This window comes from Gavialis gangeticus, unplaced genomic scaffold (genome assembly GCF_001723915.1).
Source record: "Gavialis gangeticus isolate Ggan-Ray unplaced genomic scaffold, GavGan_comp1, whole genome shotgun sequence".
Lineage (NCBI taxonomy): Eukaryota > Metazoa > Chordata > Crocodylia > Gavialidae > Gavialis > Gavialis gangeticus.
The window spans coordinates 12,506,264-12,512,227 of NW_017729004.1; positions in this window are offsets into that span (position 1 = coordinate 12,506,264).

Here is a 5,964-nt window from a genome sequence, read left to right on the forward strand (position 1 = left end):
TTCTCTTAAGTATTCAATTTTTGTGTAGCTTTTTTTACAATGTTCTCATGACCAAAAATAGTAATTAATAACTACTTTTTGCTACCAAACATTTCTTGATTTCAGTGTTAGAAAAATCCCATTCTAAGAATGCAAAGGATAGGAAGACTAAGTGTAGCCTACCAGGTCTTTCTTCTCTGATTTTATCCTTTAGTAGAAAATGCTTTTCTTTTTAATTATCATTTGTGCCTAGTGCATTTCATTCTGGGAGTTTAAATAGGACTGTCTGCATCTAATCAATCAGTCATCCTTACAGACTCGGTTGAAACTTACTGTCATTCCCTAACTATATTTAACAAATTGAATGGGTGTGGCTGTAATGTCATTATTTTAATTGGTTATATATTTAGCTTTAACATTGCTTAAAGTGGTGCAAAGGTGATTTGTTGAAAGGAAAGATTTTGCTTCCAGTAAAATGTCTGTGACATGATCAGATCTCATTCTGAGTAAAATAGAAAACAAAGGATATGTAGAGGCATTACATTTACCTGTACAGATATGCAGGGGACTTAAATTGTCCAAACAAATGGTGTGCCCTATCTAAGTGAGTAGGTGCACTAACTTGGATCAAGATTGGGTAAACCTAATCTTTGGAATGCCTCTGTGTGTTCATAGTGTTATTGTGGGCTGGTAAAGCCTAGCCACTCACCCCAGCCCTGGAACTACACTATTCTACCACCCCCCTCCCCAAGCCTCAATTGGCCTCTTTAGCCCCCTCAACCTCCTGCAACTGAGCAATCCCACCCTGCAGACTCCTCACCCTGCTGGCCTCCCCACCTCCCTAAGTTATTTACATGGGTTCCTTGTGCAGCTCCCAGGAGCAGAGAATGGCTACTAGGGCTGTGTGAAACAACACCGTTCCGTTTTGCCTTGAGTTTCAACAGTTTGAGGGAACAGTGTTCTATTTCGAATTTCATTTCAAGTTGAAATAATTGTTCTTTTCCATTCCGTTAAAACAGAAAAGCTATTTCGACACTGTTTCAACGTTTTGTGGGGGATGGGAAGTCAGCCCAGCTGGGCTGCTTTTCCATTCCCGTGCTAGATTGCACCAGGGGATGGGAAAGCAGCCTAGCTGGGCTGCTTTGCTGCCCCCTGGCACAATCTAGCACCTGGGATGGGAAAACAGCCTAGCTGGGCTGCCTCACGGCCCTGGTGGGATCTAGCATGGGGGATGGGAAATCAACCCAGCTGGGCTGACTTCCCGTCCCCTGCCATATCCTGCACTGGGGATGGGAAGTCAGCACAGCTGGACTGACTTCCGATCCCCAGCCTATGGTTGAAATGTTTTGACTTTCAAAACCGTTTTAACTAGCCTTGTTTTTGTTTTGAGGCTTTCGACAGCCTTAGTTTTGTTCCAATTTTGCTGTTTCTACCTCGAAATTGGTTGAAATGATGTCAGAACAAAATGGCCAGCAAAATTTCGCACAGCCCTAATGGCTACATATGCTGCTTCCAGCAGTGGTGAACTCCTGCACATGCCCACTCCTAGTGTAGATGTTGGCAGCTACGCCTCAACTGGGTGTGCAAACACTTGTTCACACCCAAAATGCTAACAGTTATGACTTGAGGCCCAGAAACACAGGAGGATGTAGGCATCTAAAATGGACCTACAGTTTTACCTTAAAGTTCCTCAGGAGTCCAGTATTACCAAAAACTGCTGCAGTCATGGCACATTTGAGTAACTCAGTCCCTATAGCAAAGCCCAGTCAAGATCCTCAAACTAAGCATTCCTTTTCCAACTCATTCCTGTAAGGGGCTGAGTCTGGTAGACTGAATTCTGCAGAACACAGAAGCCATGGCCATCTTCACTCAAAATTAAAAGCAGTAGCAATAGCATGCATAGTGTGTTGTCTATGGATTCAGCAGGGCAACCATAGTCAACTTCCAGGAACAGACTAGACTTTATTATAGGAGAGGTCTATAATTGATAGACAACTCTATTGTACAACTGCTTTGGAGCCCTACCTTCTAATCAACTGTTCACAGCCGGTTCTATACACCCAGCATTAGTACAAGCCTCTGAAAGGACTATCATCCTTGCACATAGCTTTAATCCTGCCTCACCTTTATTACAACAGCTCAGTAGTTAAGAGCACTTGTCAAGTTTGCAGGAGACCTGTGTTATAGGCCTACCTAAATGGGAGAGGATTCAATCCCACATTTCTCAAACCTGCATCTCTGCTAACCACCTGCCTATAGGTTTGCCTGGGGTAAAAGCACTCACCACCCTTCCTCTTGAAGATATCACACTTTGCAAGAAATGATTATAGATGTACTGGACCAGAAAAAGGAGACATCACTCTGTTATTCCTATTTCTGTTAAGAAATATTACGGAGGCATTGATTTCCTAGTCTTAAATCTTCTTGCATTTCCAGAAATTCCCTCCTATTCCTTCTCACCTGAGTATAAAGGATTTAAAAGAAATGTTAAATTAGTAATTGGCCTTTATTCATCTTTCACTTATACCATTGTGAATCAAGATAATAACTCTATTTAAATGACTAGAGTTCAACAGTGGAACTGAGTTGTTATTCAGTAAATTTCAGTAAATGAAGCACCTTTATCCTCACAAATGTAGTACTGACCAAATGAATAATATGTCAAATATACAGAGCTTGAGTCATCACTCAGGTTTATGCTGATTTGAATTAAAGTGTGTTGATGGAGACTGTAGTAACACAGCAGCAAATCAGTCTCACTGGCTGCAAAGTTCAAATAGTGTTTCTTCTGTCCCACAGCCTACAGAGATATAGAATAGCTTGATTTAATTAAGTTCCTCCTGAGCTCCTACAGTCATGTGAGAGAGGAATCAGGTTTACTGTCTTGCTTTTTTGTAAGTACAGTAGCCTTTGCAGTTATACCATTTTCCTGAGGATGCTATTAAATGACTTCTTGGTATAATCAGTGATCTTGAATGATAAGGTCAGCCAAAAATATCTCCAAGACTAAATATCCAGGAGCTGGTATTGTCAGGGCAACCCCCTAGATTCACTATTTCCCCTGGTTGATATAAATAGCATTAGTAATGTTCACTTTTTCTAATTATTTTAATAGAGAAAAATAAAGCAATGCAGGGTCCTCTGCTTAAGTATGTGATAAGCAAATTTTCCCTGTATTGGAACTGTGCATTAGACCATTTAGAAAGCTGAAGATTACTGTATGTAACAAAATGATTTCAGTATGTACTTACAATGGAAGTCATTTCCTGTCATTCTGTAATACCAATTATCCATTTAAGAGTTTGGATTTTACATCAGTGTGATTCATTCTCTGATAAAAGGAAATGGGAATCCTTTATACTGGGTCTTTATTTTGACAAAGATGCCAATTAACTACTTCATACAATTAGACTCCACTATTCTGTGGACTAGAAAATGGCTTTTGTTTTCCTTTTAAAAAAACCGACAGCATAAAATATTATAAAAGCTATTTGAATCTCCATGCAATTACAAAGCTCCATAAATCACTAACTGCTCTCTGCAGCATCATTTTTTAGCTGTCAAAATGGGTCAGGAATCCTATGTTAAATTAATGCTCACCCCAGCATCAGCGATTTATGAAGGTTTCCCTACTGTACAGCAGTCTTCTGTCCTCATGGGCTGAGATCATCAGCAAAGGCCACTGTGGAGGCTGGACAAGTCTTTGTGTAGATGTACCTGCTTTCTGCAGTCTCAGAAAATTATGTATTTTGGAGCCAGTTCTCTTGCCAGTACTATGGAGGAAGGGGCAAAACTATAACCACATTCAACAGAACACTCAGGTGGAAATTAAGTCATACCAAACTTTTACCAAACAGCAACCTCTTTTCCTGCAAACAAATAATTTACATGGAAAGAGTTTAATGATTCGTCTGATTAAGGATTATATGCTCTTACATGGAAAAATTGAAATCTGTTGGATTATTGTAAATAGAAATGTTGCTATCAGCAGTGGAAGGGAAAGAACATATATTTGAAAATATTCCCTTCCCATATGAGAAATTCAGCCCTGGTTCACATTTTAGTTGCTTAAACTTGCCATATATATCTTCTCTGTCAAAATCTACAACCTTTCCTCCCAAGCAGTTTTAAGTTGCAATAGTTATGACTGTTGCACCTTTGTAAGACAAAAAGCCATGACAAAATAAAAGGTGGTCATTTTTGCATGTTCACATCTTTATACATATGGCTCATGTTAGAAAAGACATCCAGTATCCTTAAAAGGTGATTATCTTGACAAAAAAATAAAATGTACTATGACATTTCTAGCTAACCTCTAGTCATTGGGAAGGACTAGAAACTTATCTTGATGATACCAGAGATTCAGAACCATAGGCAAATATTTTCAGCTATGTGTATGTCTAATATGCTTTCACAGGCTAAGTACAGATAGTCAAAAAGCCTAAGGCTGAATTGCAGGTTAGTCTAAACTGGAGAAATTAAACTGAAAAGCAAGTGAACAGACATTCATTTTTGATTCAAGAAATTCAGCCATATGCCTGCAGTGGCTCAGATGAGAAGCTGGGGGGTGCTAGAGCATGCCTTCCAGCCTGCCAGCCACTGTCAAAGGGAAGGGACTGAAGCTCTAAGGCTCCCACCTCCCTCCCCAACTCAGCTGGAGCAGAGGGAGCATGGCCAAGGGGAGGGTAACCTTAAACGCTCCATCATGGCCCACATGAGACCCCAGCCTGGGTCTGCCTGGTGGAGGGGGTGGCAAAACTAGTAGGCTTCTGTCCCCCACTCCCTGCTCAAGTGGGAGAGGAGGGCAGCCCCTGCCAGACTATTCCTCATTCACTGCTGGGGCAGAAGGGGCAGAGGAATGGGGCAGGGCATGGGGAGCGGGGGAAAGCCTGGGAGAGACTTCCGCCCACCCCAGGCAAACCCTGGCTGAGGCCTGGGGCCAGGGATGGGGTTTTAAACCTCCTTCCCCAGCTCAGTGTGCTGACCCCAGGCTGGAGTGTGGCCACATCCCCTGCTCTCCATTCTAGCAGGAAGCGGGGCCCAGGGAAGACAACAGCCTGAGAAGAACTGCTCCCCTCCCCACCCCCCAGGCAAACCTTGGCTAGAGTCCTGGTCCAGGGAGTGGGGTTTAAATCCCCTTCCCCATCTCAGTGTGCTGGCCACAGGCTGGAGTGTGGCCATATCCCCTGTTTTCTGCTCAAGTGGGGAGTGCGGTGCAGAGCAGTCAACAGCTTGAGAAGGACTGCCACCCCAGGCAAACCCTGATTGCGGTCTGCAGCAAGGGACAGCCTGGCCCCATATCTCATCTGGGGTTTGCCTGGGAGAACAGTCCCTGCCCCTGCCCCCTCTGCTTCAGTTATGAGTGGGGAATAGCCTGGCAGGGGCTGTTGCATTCTTGTCAAACAGACCCTGGCTGGGGTTTCATGCTGGTGGAAGAGGAGGTTTAAACCCCCTTCCCTTCCCTCTGCCAGAGCCTGCCAGCCTATGCCCCTACCCCCACCCTCTTCACTCCAGCGCAGAAAAGTCTAGCAGGGGCTGCCCCCCCCTTGTCAGCCAGTCCTCTCTGCTCTGGCTAGGGAGCAGAGGGATGGGACCAACCCTGCTCTCTGGAGCAGACAGTGAAGCCCAGCTCAGGGCTGCGAAGCATCCTGGGATGCTGGGGGACTGTGATTTAACTTGATCCTGGAAGGAACCTGGGAGAGACATTTTATAAACTGGTTTGACCTAAATTAGTTAAGTGTGATAGTATGTTCAAACAGGTTTATCTTAAACCAGCTTCAGCCATTTTGGTTTTGTTTATGCACACTGAACTTCTGTTCTGTTACAGGCTGAAGCCAGTTTGTGATCACTTAAATGCATTTATGTGTAACTTGTCCCGAGCCCACTGTTGTATTTGTAACTGTGCCATGGCTACTATACCAACGTTGTGTGCTGTTGATGCAAATGTGTGTGTGTGTGTGTGTGTGTGTGTGTGTGTGTGTGTGT